This window comes from Aegilops tauschii, chromosome 2, assembly GCF_002575655.3.
Source record: "Aegilops tauschii subsp. strangulata cultivar AL8/78 chromosome 2, Aet v6.0, whole genome shotgun sequence".
Taxonomy (NCBI): Eukaryota; Viridiplantae; Streptophyta; class Magnoliopsida; order Poales; family Poaceae; genus Aegilops; species Aegilops tauschii.
In genome coordinates, this window is record NC_053036.3 from 475,299,429 (window position 1) to 475,312,839 (window position 13,411).

Below are 13,411 nucleotides of genomic sequence, written 5' to 3' on the forward strand. Positions count from 1 at the left end.
AATGACTTAATCACAGAGGCTGAAGAAATGTGTAAAGTCATCCGTGACAATCTCAAAGCCGCGCAATCGCGACAGAAGAGTTACTATGATAGTAAGCACCGTGATGTGGCTTTCGAGATCGGAGACCATGTCTACCTCCGCGTCTCTCCAATGAAAGGCACTCATCACTTCGTTATCAAAGGGAAGCTTGCCCCTAGATACGTGGGTCCTTTCAAGATCATTGGCAAAAGAGGCGACCTCGCCTATCAACTTGAGCTTCCCTCCAACTTCGCGAATGTGCACGATGTGTTCCACGTGTCACAGCTCCGCAAGTGCTTCAAGACGCCTGAGTGCACCATCAACTTCAAAGAGATTGACCTCCAAGAAGATCTGTCTTATCATGAGAACCCCGTTGCTATTCTTGAAGAAACTGAGTGCAAGACTCGCAACAAGTCTATCAAATTCCTGAAAGTAAAAGTGGTCGCACCATTCCGACCGAGAAGCCACCTGGGAACACGAGGACCACCTCCGTTCCGAATATCCGGAGTTCTTTCAGTCCTAGATCTCGGGACGAGATCCTCTCGTAGTGGTGGAGTGTTGTAACACCCCGGATGTAACTTTCCATATTTGTAACTCCAACTCTTGCCATTTTCGGCTATGTGTTATGATATTCCCTTCGTGGTCGGGTTTTGTTTTTCCGTGTTGCATTTTGTTCATGTCATGCATCTCATATCATGTCATCATGTGCATCTCATTTGCATACGTGTTCGTCTCATGCATCCAAGCATTTTCCCCGTTGTCTGTTTTGCAATCGGGCACTCCCACCTCCTCCGGCGCACCCCTCTTGTTTCTTTTCGTGAGCGGGTGTTGAACGTTCCCGGAATGGACCGAGTCTTGCCAAGTGGCCTTGGTATACCACCGATAGACCACCTGTCAAGTTTCGTTCCATTTGGAGGTCGTTTGGTACTCCAACGGTTAACCGGGTAACCACAAAGTCCTTTTGTGTGTTGCAGCAAAACCCCCTCCAAAAAGTCCAAAAACCCATCTAAGTCACTTCCATGCTCTCGGTCGTTTGATCACGATCGTGTGAGTGAAAACCGTGCTCCATTTGGAGTCTCCTAGCTCCCTCTACCTATAAATATGTGTTCTCCCTTCGAAATTCCGGATCCCCGAAACTCTAGCCCGCTCCTCCACGTCGCCGGACGTGTCCGCCCGGCGCCGGACGAAATCGCGTCGCCGCCCACAGCCAATCCCGTGCCGCCACGTCAGCAACCCCGCCGCTCGTACGCCCGCGGCCCGGGAGCCTGCGTCCGGCCCCCGCGGCCCGAGCCGCCGCCGCCCGCGCCTGAGGCGCCCCGCCGCCCGCGCACCTCCTCCCGCAGTCCCGCGCCGCCGCCGTTCCATCTCCGGCCGCCCGAGCCGGCGCAGCTCCGGCCACCCGTCGTCGGCGCCGCCCGTGCCCGCACCCGAGCCAGCAAGCCCCCCCTGCTCCGCCGCCCGTGGACGCCGCCGCCTCCTCCGACCTACAGTCGGCCTCCTCCCTCTCCCTCCGCGAGCTCCGGTGAGAGCTCTCTCCGGCGAGCTCGGCCCTGATCCGATCTGAGCACGGTTGACTTTCTCCCCGAGATCCCTCTAATTTCTGCCAAGTCCCCGAAAATATTGCATTTTGTGGCATACTTCAGTGCATCATAACTCTCTGCATACTGCTCTGTTTCGCGCGTGTAATATATCGAAATATTTATCTCGAGATGTTCTTCATTTTGTTCCATTATGCCATGTTCATTTGAGTCCATCTTGATGCCCAAATCTCTGGTGCAAGAGTGCTACATGCTGTTAACTGTTGTTACTTATCAGAACTTGAGGATTCGTTATTTTTGTTGCTATTGATGTGTGCATCTTATGGGCATGAGCTCTACATGTGTTTTGATGTATGTCATGCCATCTTTACAGAGGTGTATGCCATGTGTTTTTGTGATCTCTGTGGTGACTAGCACAATCATGCAAACTAGGCTTCCTGATGTTTCTGATTTCAGGGACAGTAATTTTGGTAAGTCTGTGACTGCTGTTATTTTGTTGCTATGTATCATTGTGGCTACAGAGAGATCCATGCTTATTTTGGAGATGTTCAGTACGGATGTTTTGTAGATATAGTTGTGCTCTATCCATTCATTCCCCTGTTTGCAATTATGGAGTGCCATAGCATGTCTTAATCTTGCTCTGCTTTTGCTATAAAATGTTCCTGGCAGATTGTTTACGTGTTATTCAATTTTCCAAGGTTGTTGTAGTTGTTCCATACATGCTATGTACTTGCTCTTGCCTTGGATAGCTTCATAAACATGTAGGTATGCTTGTTTTGTCATGCATTGCCTTTTGATGAGTGAATCAAGCTCACCAAGATGCCCTCATAATGTCTGTTTCTGCCATGCTCTGTTTTCTGCTAAGTCTGAAACCTGTTAACGAAACTTCCTATGTTTACATGGTTGCCATCATATCTTCTGGTCCTTTTTGGCTTATGGTAAGTAAGGGACCTTTGTCGTATGTATTTAGTAGATTCATGTCATGCCTTGTTTGGCCATGTTAAGTTCCTGTAGCATGTTGGTTTTGTGCTCTGAACATTGCTACCTGATGTTGTTTCTGCCATGTCCAGTAATTTCACCAAGTCTGTGAACCTGATATCTTTTGCACTTTTGCCATGCTTGTTTGAACCTACTGTGGTGTGATCTAGCCATAGCTCAATGTTCATCTTTTGTCAAGCATCTCCTGTAGATTACTGCCATATGATTTGTTTCTATGTTGGAGTGTTGTAGCATAGTTTCTTGATGTATTCTAAGTGCTATCATGCTGTTAATCGCAGATTCGTGTCATTCTTGTTTTGCTTGCCATTTGCAAACCGTGCGTCCGTTTCCGGTGATCTTTATATCGATTTCGACCAAAATCATCTCATCTTTCCAGTGGCATACTTGGTTTGCCAAGTTACTGCCTTGTTCATCCTTTTTCCTCCGGAGCACGCATATGCATCGCATATCATATCTTGCATATCATTCGTGTTTTGCATCATGTTGCTTGTGCATTTCCCGTGATTGATTGTGGTTCCGTTGCTAGTGTTCTTGTTTTGGGTAGATCCGGGAGATGAGTTCATGAACGAGGATCCTATTGAGTATGCTTACGAGGATCAAGCTTTCGACAACTCTGAGAACCTTGCAGGCAAGATGACCATACCCTCGAAATCACTTCTATCTTTGCTTTGCTAGTTGTTCGTTGTACTGCCATGCTGCGCTACCTACCACTTGCTATATCATGCCTCCCATATTTTCCATGTCAAGCCTCTAACCATCCTTTCCTAGCAAACCGTTGTTTGGCTAAGTTACCGCTTTTGCTCAGCCCTTCTTATAGCGTTGCTAGTTGCAGGTGAAGTTGAAGTTGGTTCCATGTTGGAACATGGATATGTTGGCATATCACAATATCTCTTATTTAATTAATGCATCTATATATTTGGTAAAGGGTGGAAGGCTCGGCCTTATGCCTGGTGTTTTCTTCCACTCTTGCCGCCCTAGTTTCCGTCATACCGGTATTATGTTCCTTGAGTTTGCGTTCCTTACGCGGTTGGGTGATTTATGGGACCCCCTTGACAGTTCGCCTTGAATAAAACTCCTCTAGCAAGGCCCAACTTTGGTTTTACCATTTGCCACCTAAGCCTTTTCCCTTGGGTTTTCGCGAGCCCGAGGGTCATCTTTATTTAAACCCCCGGGCCAGTGCTCCTCTGAGTATTGGTCCAACCTGTCAGTCGCCGGTGGCCACCAGGGGCAACTCTGGGCTCGCCTATCGGAAGCTTGGACAATCCGGTGTGCCCTGAGAACGAGATATGTGCAGCTCCTATCGGGATTTGTCGGCACATTCGGGTGGCTTTGCTGGTCACTTTTTACCATTGTCGAGATGTCTTGTAAACCGGGATTCCGAGACTGATCGGGTCTTTCCGGGAGAAGGTTTATCCTTCGTTGACCGTGAGAGCTTATAATGGGCTAAGTTGGGACATCCCTGCAGGGTATTATCTTTCGAAAGCCGTGCCCGCGGTTATGAGGCAGATGGGAATTTGTTAATGTGCGGTTGTAGAGAACTTGTCACTTGACTTAATTAAAACGCATCAACCGTGTGTGTAGCCGTGATGGTCTCTTCTCGGCGGGATCCGGGAAGTGGACACGGTTTGAGTTATGCATGAACGTAAGTAGTTTCAGGATCACTTCTTGATCATTTCTAGCTTCGCAACCGTTGTGTTGTTTCTCTTCTCGCTCTCACTTGCGTATGTTAGCCACCATATATGCTTAGTGCCTTCTGCAGCTCCACCTCATTACACCATCCTTTCCTATAAGCTTAAATAGTCTTGATCTCGCGGGTGTGAGATTGTTGAGTCCTCGTGACTTACAGATTCTACCAAAACAGTTGCAGGTGCCGACGATGCCAGTGCAGATGACGCAACCGAGCTCAAGTGGGAGTTCGACGAGGAACGTGGTCGTTACTATGTTTCTTTTCCTGAAGATCAGTAGTGGAGCCCAGTTGGGACGATCGGGGATCTAGCATTTGGGGTTATCTTATTTTCATTTGGATCTTGACCGTAGTCGGTCTATGTGTGGATTTTGGATGATGTATGAATTATATTTATGTATTGTGTGAACTGGCGATTGTAAGCCAACTCTCGTTATCCCATTCTTGTTCATTACATGGGATTGTGTGAAGATGACCCTTCTTACGACAAAACCACAATGCGGTTATGCCTCTAAGTCGTGCCTCGACACGTGGGAGATATACCGCATCGTGGGCGTTACATGCACTACGGCTACTAACTCCAAATCATGCATGGCATAGTTCAACTCATGAGGTCGAAACTGTCGTGAGGCGTATGAAACAACTCTTCCGTCTTGCATAAGTACACCTCCAAGTCCCTGGCGAGAAGCATTGCAATACACTTGGAAATTCTTGCGTATATCCGGAAGAATTAGCACCGGGGTTGTAACTAAACGTTTCTTCAACTCTTGAAAACTAGCCTCACATTCTTCGGTCCATTTAAACTTGGTGTCCTTCTTCAACAACTCTGTCATGGGCTTCGCAATCTTGGAAAAATTCTCAATGAATCTCCTATAGTATCCTGCGAGTCCAAGAAAACTGCGGATCTCTCCAACTGAGGTGGGTGCCAACCACTCAATGACAGACTGAACCTTGGTAGGGTCTACTGCTATACCTTCTCCTGATATAACATGTCCAAGAAATCCAACTTACTTCAACCAAAATTCGCATTTGCTGAATTTGGCATATAGCTGAAGTTTTCTGAGCTTCTCGAGAACTAATCACAAGTGTTCCTTGTGTTCCTCTTCATTCTTCGAGTACACCAATATATCATCAATAAACACCACAACAAACTTATCCAAGAACTCCATGAACACCTTATCACTACAGGAATCAGGTAATTTGCCGTCTGTGGATTACAGACGGCAAAGACCTAAATACAGACGGCAAAGATTTTGTCATCAGGAAGCATACGGCAAAGATAAGTCGGCAAAGAATACTTTGCTGTCAGCATTTCATCGGGCAGACGGCAAAGATTTTGCCGTCAGACAACTACAGATTTGCCGTTTGTCGCAAAAATAATACACGGCAAAACCCTGTTCTTTGCCGTTAGTCAAAACTTGTTCTTTGTTGTCATCAAGAGTAAAGTACATACGGCAAAGATTGTTTTTCATTTAGAGCATCTCGCCGGACACATGAACGTCAAACCAAGACAGCAGGTTCAGCTCACGTAGATTTTGGATTCGACACGGTGCCTTTCATTCATCGTAGGTGGAATTACAGAAAAGAAAAAAAGTTGTCCTAAAAATATACACAAAGGACCCTAGAAAGTAAAAAATAAAAGCAATCAATTCCATCTCCACTACAACAACATGGATTTCACCGCCGGCCGTCCTTCTTTTGGCCGGAGACAAAACCACAGGGATTACACTGCCACGGCCTTGCCCTGCCCACGCCGGCCCGCAGCACCAATAGGAGCCGAACGGAGGAGAAGCTATCCGCTCTCCCCACGCCGGCCCGAAGCACCAACCGGAGCTTTTCCCCTGCCTGCAGCGGCCTCCCGCACCGACCGTGCCCTGATCGCGCCACACGCCCGCCGCCCGCCCGCGCGTCGCTCGCAGCGGCCTCCGGCGTCAGCCGTTCTGCCCGCATCGGCCATGTCTTGCTCGCACCGGCCGCTCTGCCCGCACCGGCCATGTCTTGCTCGCGCCGCCCGCCCCTTGGAGAAGCTACAGCGGCCTCCCGCGCCGGCCGCTCTGCCCGCACCGGCCAAGCCCTTCTCGCGCCGCCCGCCCCGCTAGAGAAGCTGCAGCGGCCTCCCGCGCCGGCCGCTCTGCCCGCCCCCGCTGGAGGAGCCGAAGCGGCCTCCCGCACCGGCCAAGCGGGGCTTGTGCCACCAGCCCTTGCTGGAGGAGCCGAAGCGGCCTCCCGCGCCGGTCGCCCTGCCCACAGGAAGGGGAAGGATGGAGTCGAAGGAGGTGGAGCAGAGGAAGGGGAGGATGAAGGTCTGCCGGCGGTGGTGGAGGGTTTGCCGGCCGAAGGAGCCGCGGCTGGTGGCGCTGGCGAGTGGATCAAGATGTGGGCGAGGTGGTGGGGGTAGGCTCCGTGCGTACATCAGAGAGAGATAGGTACGAGAGAGAGATATTTGTGTGGGATAAGGGAGAGAGATCGTGCGGGACAAGGAAGAGAGAGCATGGTGGGGTCGGGCATGGGAGAGTGTTGGGGTGGGCTGCGATTGTGCCCGGGGATGTGTGGGTTGAGATGCTGCCATGTCATCGATCCGCGTGATCGATCTGTGTGGTGTGCTTTCTCTTTGCCGTATGCATTTTTTATTACAGACGGCAAAGAGCTCACTTTGCCGTCTGCAAAAAAATATAGACGGCAAAGATCTTTGCCGTCTGCGTTTATATTACAGACGACAAAGTGAGCTCTTTGCCGTTTGTATTCTTTTTGTAGACGGCAAAGTGAGCTCTTTGCCGTCTGTAGTTTTTTTTGTAGACGGCAAAGTCTATTTTACTGTTACTTTTTCTTTGCCGTCTGCCCCGACGAATTGCTGACGGCAAAGAAAGTACTGACGGCAAATCTTCTGTTTCCCGTAGTGTATTCATCATACTCATAAAGTACGCAGGTGAGTTAGTCAATCCAAAAGACATGGCAGTGTACTCATACAGCCCGTACCTTGTGGTAAAAGCTGTCTTAGGTATATCCTGTTCTCAGATCTTCAGCTGGTGGTATCCTGATCAAAGATCGATCTTGGAGAATACTTTAGCTCCCTGTAGCTGGTTGAACAAATCATTAATCATCGGTAGTGGGTACTTGTTCTTGATCGTCACTTCATTCAATGCACGATAATCAACAACCATTCTCAAAGATCCATCCTTCTTCTCAGCTAAGAGCACTGGGGCTCCCCACGGTGATGAACTTGGTCGAATATAACCTTTCTCCAATAACTCCTTAATCTGCTTCTTAATTTCCTCCAGATCATTCGCGAGCATCCGATACGGTCTCTTCGATATTGGTCTGGTGCCTGGTAACAGCTCTATCAAAATTCTATATCTCGATCTGGTGGCATGCCTGGTAATTCCTCTGGAAAGACATCAGGGTAATCCTTTACAACAGGCACTTCCTCCTGAACAACTCCCGAGAGTGAATTTACTTGGGTCCTCCTTGGCGCATGCCTAGACACATACTTGATTCTTTTACCCTCTGGGGTGGTGAGGAGAATTGACTTGCTAGCACAATCGATATTTCCTCCATACATCAATAGCCAATCCATACCTAGTATCACATCCAATCCTTGTGACTCCAAAATTATTAGGTCGGAGGGGAAAACATGCCTACATATGGTCAATGGCATCTGAAAACACCCTCTGCTTGCCATATACTCTGCTCCAGGTGAGCTTACTAACATAGGTGTCTTAAGGGCTACAGTGGGCAACTTAAACTTATCCACAAATCCCCTTGATATGTATGAATGCAATGCACCAGTGTCAAAAAGAACAATAGCAGTAAATGACTTAATCAAAAACTTACCGATAACTGAATCCGGCTGCTCTTCAACTTCCTCCACGTTAACGTGGTTCACCTGTCCTCTGGTGGAAGGGTTGGGCTTCTTCCCAGAACTTCCATTTCTGTTACCATTCTTTAGCTCAGAACACTCATTGGCGTAGTGTCGAGTCTTCCCACACTTGTAACAGGTGACGTGACTTAGATCCTTCTTAGCGGGTGTTGCTGGGTTGGAACGGTTCTGGGTGTTGTTTCCTCCATTCCCATTCCCGTTCTTAGGGCCACTGCGGTTATGTGAACTTCCTCCGTTGTGAGTATGGCCTCCATGGTTATGATGGGTATGTCCTCCCGAGTTCGGGGTAAAACGAGGCTTCTACTGAGCTCCAGATTTGTACTTCCCATGTACATACTTCCTTTTGCGGCTCTCTATCTGCTGCTACTTGCCTTCAATCATAAGAGCCCTGTCTACCAACTCCTGGTAGTTAGTGAATGTTGCCTCCATCAACTGCATACTCAGCTCATCATTCAGCCCCTCCATAAACTTCTCCTGCTTCGCGGCATTTGTGGCCACATCATCTGGGGCATAGCGAGCTAACTTACTAAACTCATCCACGTACTGTGCCACAGTATGATTTCCCTGGCGTAAGTTGCAAAACTCACGCTTCTTCATACTCATGGCTCCAGCTGAGACATGTGATGTGCGGAAAGCTTGCTGAAACTGATCCCAAGTGACATTAGCCACGGGGAAAGTGGCAGTGTAGTTCTCCCACCATGAGGTTGCGGGTCCATCCAATTGATGTGCGGCAAAGCGCACCTTCTTAGCATCTGTGCAACCTGCGGTGGTCAGCTCCCTTCCAATCTTGCAGAGCCAGTCATCAGCAACAATCGGCTCGGTGCTACTAGAGAACACCGGCGGATTCAACCTCAGAAAACGGGCTAAGTTGTCAACTGGAGGTGGAGGCGGTGGGTTGTTGTTGTTGTTGTTGCCTTGGTTCTGGACTAGCAACTGCATCAAGGCATTCTGCTGTTGGATCAACTGAGTGAGCTCTGGTGGGAAGACAAATTCGGGGTCACGTCTCGGAGGCATCTGATAGGTTTTAGAGGGGTGAGAACAGAATAGAGTGGGGTCTAAAGAGAAATAACTACCCATATGCACATGAGACAAACATATTTATTTCACACCACTCAATTCAAACAAGATCATACAATCGATCTAACTACCGTTACAAAATACTCGGACTATTACTATATACATGGGGGAATACTACTGATAATATGGTGGTCGACTAAAAATTTTGATCGGTGGAAGACTCCATGATGTCTGCTCCAGCTTCGTCTTCATAATCATCATCACTATCGGGGTCGGAGTCGGTGTCGTCGATTATGATGTAGTCTTCAGGATGGTTGTCCTCCTCAAGTTCGGGATCTCCCATGAATATTCCTAGCTTCTTCTTCAGGTCTTCATTCTTCTCCACTAGTACTGCAATTTCTTCTTCATATCCATCGCGGGCAGACTTGAGTTCCTCTTCTAGCTCCATGTTCCTGGTCATCACCTTCTTCATGTCTATCATGCTGGCGCACATCTGGTTCTCCTAACGACGAATGTGCTGATTTAGCTCCTGGATGTAGGCTGCAATGGATTTATCCCTCCTGGTGCAAATCATCTCCCATTGCTCATCTCGGCGTCCACATATCTGGTAGATGGTGTCCTTAAGATCCTTGTGGTATACCTCACCGATGTGTCCGATGGTGATGTGGGCGGCCATGCTCTTCCCTAGACTCCAGGTGGGTGCATCAAAGGAAAACTCTATGGGCTCAATAACTGGTGCAAACGTCCTTCCTGGAACATGAAATCGAATCATCCAGCGCTCCTCTTCTGGTAAAGTGGCGATGCAGGTCCCGGTGAAACTTGGTATTCTGATGCTCAGGTACCTAGTGGCTTCCTTCAAGTGTCGTCCAAAAGGTGTGTCGTCATCCGGTTGAGTGAACTTGTTCCTTGGGTCCGCCGTCTATAGAGTAGAAAATGGAGAAGAGTCAGAAATGAGTAGACAGGAGTATCATGTGGCTTATCCTAGTGGTCGCATCCTACAGTCAGCCTATGCTCTGATACCATCTTGTAGCAACCCGACCTCAGACAGTCAAGTCTCTGTACTTAAGTGTCATCCCTGGATCAGTATTGCTGACACACACAGTACTCAAGGATTTATAACAGAGTTCAATCACACAATTATTACATCGAATGTCTCAAAAGAGAACTTATTACAATAATATGGCTGAAGGCCATCTAAATGAGATAACATCGGAAGCTTCGAAGGTAGAAGAGTCCATCCAACTCCATGGCAAAACTGAGTGCATGACAACGTCCTAGCGCACCTTACTCTTCGTCTGAAAACTCTGCAACATAATACGTTGCAGCCGTGTAGGCCAGCACATGGAATATGCTGGCAAGATAACACCATAGAGAAATGAACAAACAATAGCTATCACTACATGCATATTTGGCTGGTGGAGGCTCTACGATTATCATTTGCATAAAGCTAATTTTTTTCCTACAACAAAGGAATATATATTTTATTTAACTAAAAAGTTTGTTGAAAAAAATTATTGAGAAGGTAACCCCAACTCAATCCCAATTAAAAGTTAACAACCCAACAAATTAATTAAGTAGAGTAATGAGATCAACATAATAATTCAAGTACCAGATACTCAAGATGTCCATAACCGGGGACACGGCTAACCATGATTAGTTTGTACACTCTGCAGAGGTTTGCGCACTTTCCCCATAAGACTCGATCTCCTCCGTTGAATTTCTCGCACTGCATGATGTTTGAGAAACGGATGACCGAGACACAGTCTTTCCAAAGAGGTCCCCTTAACCGATAGATAGGTCGGTACACCTACAATCCCCTACATCTGCTAGCCCATCATGGAAAGGATTCCCACAACTTACTCAACTATACCAGAGGCCATAATGGCTTGTGGCTTCACACGGAAGTTTCTAGCATGAATAATCTTATGATCCCTTTGAGCCTGGGTGGCGAACCATAGGATGATCACACGGGTACCCTGGGATCTCCTTGGACAACACTGGATTCCTTAGGTGCCCACAAACAATCCACACAGATGTGTATTGAAGTAGCCACCTAAAGTTAAAACTTAGTTAACAATAACTCTCACATCTTTCATGAATTCTCTCAAACCAAACCATGTCTACGAGCATAGCATAGCAGTATAAGCATAACGTAGTAAATACCCAGGGTTTGATATAAGATAGTAGGTTCTACCTCATCAACTACTTCCCAATACCCACATGTTATCAATCCTACTTATGCAATGTTTGAGGGTTGAAACTAATGCATAAAAACTGGGTAATAAAGGGATATGATCAAAGTGTTACTTGCCTTGCTGACGATCGGAAAACCCTAGTGATTCGTAGTAGCAAGCCTCGCACTCCGAAAACTCTATCGTGAACCAACAATAGCATACATAAGCACTCAAGCATAAGTTGCAAAGGAAAAACTCAAAATGAAAAGATCCAAACTGAAAGCACAAGTGAAAAGCTTCGATTTTCAAAAGGAATCAATTGAATCGAAGCTACGAAACTCAAACTATGATCAAAAGAAGTTCGAATTCAAATCTACATGAAACCAAATTTTAAATTGTCAAAAATCGTGTTCAAGTTGATTATCTGAACAGAGGGGATCGAGATGAAGATTTTGGCATTCGTTTCACTGGATTTGGACAAACGAATAAAAAGTAACGAGGGTTTGAAGATCAGGGACTAATCTGTAAGAAAAGTATTCGTGGATAGGTCCCTGGCCGAAAATAAAATTAAAACGAAAAAATCTATCGGACGAACGTCCGCTAACAGAGACTAACGAACGAAAATTGTTCGTTAAAACGATCTAACCAGTGAACGTTTACTAAATAAACAAAACGAAAAAAACGATCTAATACTAAAACGATCTAAAAACTAAACCGACAAAACTGAAAATAAACCGAAACAACCGACTGGTTCTTACCGGTCAACGGCGTCGGCGATGGGATCGGATCAACGGCGACGGGCGTCGGCGGCGAGGCGACGGCGAGGCGGGGTGGCGGTGCGGGGTGGCGGCGCGGGGCGGCGGCAGCGGCGGCGGCGTAGCGCGACGGCAGCAGCGGCGAACGGCGGCGGCGGCTCAGCTCGGCTGCGGGCTGCGGCGGCGGTGCGGCACGATTAGGGGAAGCGGGAGGGCGGCGGCGGCTTATAAAGGGGGGCCCCGGGGGTCCTCGGCTTGCGCGAGCGGGCAGGGAGGCCGACCCGGACTCCTCGCCGGAGTCCAGCGTCCACATGGGAGGGAGAGGCGGCGGCGCTCGGTTGGGCCGGCTCGGCTTCGGCCTAGTTCGGTCCTGAGTTTTTAAATAAATAATTTTACCACAAAAGAAAATCCTAATAAATTATAAAAAACACCAGAAAAATTTTCACCGTCCAAACCTAATATTTAGGACAAGATGGACATTTTTCTGAACTAAGATGCAATTTTCAAAAATGCAAGTTTTCTCTGATTCAAATAAAATAGCAAATAAAATATAAATAAAATAATAATTTGATTTTAAAATTTCTCCTCCAATATTTCTTTTCTGTTGAAGAAGTCATATTATCTTCTCTCATTTATTTTTATTATTTGAAATAATTGGAGAGAAACTGTTAAAATCAAATTGATCCTCTTTTCAAATTTGAAATAAATTCAAATATGTAAATTTAGTGAAACCTCCAACTCTCTCCTTGGGTCCTATAGTTCCTTAAGATCTCTAGGATTGTCGGAGTAATGGCCATGGGTAGCCTAACCGACTCCCCCTGGCTCTTCTAAAAATTACCAGGCCATTCGAGCCTTTAAGCATACAAAGCGTAGGATCGCCTTCCCCCGGCCGAGGGCCGACTCCCAGAGGGCGACCCAGCCTTAGAAACCTTCTCCAAGAAAGATACAAGACAGCCGACTCCGGGGAGCCGGCCCTGAGAGGACCGACTCCCAGAAGCCGGCCATAAAGAAAGCCGGCTCCCAGGAGCCGGCCGCGAGGAAAGCCAGCTCCCAGAAGCCGGCCAAGACTGCACCCACTAAGACTGTACCCACATGGCAGCGATAGGATGGGGCGTGGCCGCCGTACAGCCCACTACCCCCGAATCCCGGAACAGGCATGGCCACAGGGTGCCGTACGGGCCAGCCATCCCCCATCCGGCGTGGCACTGTAGCCATGTTGGCCTCGATGTCACCCACGACAGGCGCCAGTACGGCCCGTGGGCGGCGGGCCCCTTCGCCAGAGAGACATCCGAAGCGGCCTGGCCTCCCCTAGTCGGCCAGGGGTGTGGCCGGCTTCCAATAGCCGGCTA